The sequence below is a fragment of the Trachymyrmex cornetzi genome, unplaced genomic scaffold, assembly GCF_001594075.2.
Source record: "Trachymyrmex cornetzi isolate Tcor2-1 unplaced genomic scaffold, Tcor1.1 scaffold950, whole genome shotgun sequence".
NCBI classification, from domain to species: domain Eukaryota; kingdom Metazoa; phylum Arthropoda; class Insecta; order Hymenoptera; family Formicidae; genus Trachymyrmex; species Trachymyrmex cornetzi.
In genome coordinates, this window is record NW_017300301.1 from 11,578 (window position 1) to 11,918 (window position 341).

General features: G+C 36.4%; 1 protein-coding gene across 1 annotated transcript in view; it reads left to right on the forward strand.

Annotated features, from left to right (window-relative positions):
- Positions 1-341, forward strand: part of LOC108769810 (matrix metalloproteinase-2) — a 4,448-nt gene that overhangs the window by 2,246 nt on the left and 1,861 nt on the right. The window lies entirely within an intron of this gene.

Genomic DNA, 341 nt, shown 5'->3' on the forward strand with positions numbered 1-341 from the left:
GTGGGACCTGTACGAATTTCCTCTGCTGCAAAGCACAACGAAGCATTCGTGGGCTGTTAAAACAACGTCGCAATTGGAAAAACCACGATACGTAATTTCTGCACTTCAAACCGGAAAAAGAAACGTAACGTCGAAAAATGGTTCACAATTCGACATATGTAATCTCACTAATGTGAAACTTATTTTGAATTCTGATTTTTATCCTTACGACGATATGAATTTAGTTTTCGAACACAAAAAATACGCTATACTGTATGATATGTATGTAAAATTTCAAAAGACGTACTACGGTTACAACAATCGCGATCCTATGTTATCTATCGGAGAATTTCTTGTACACG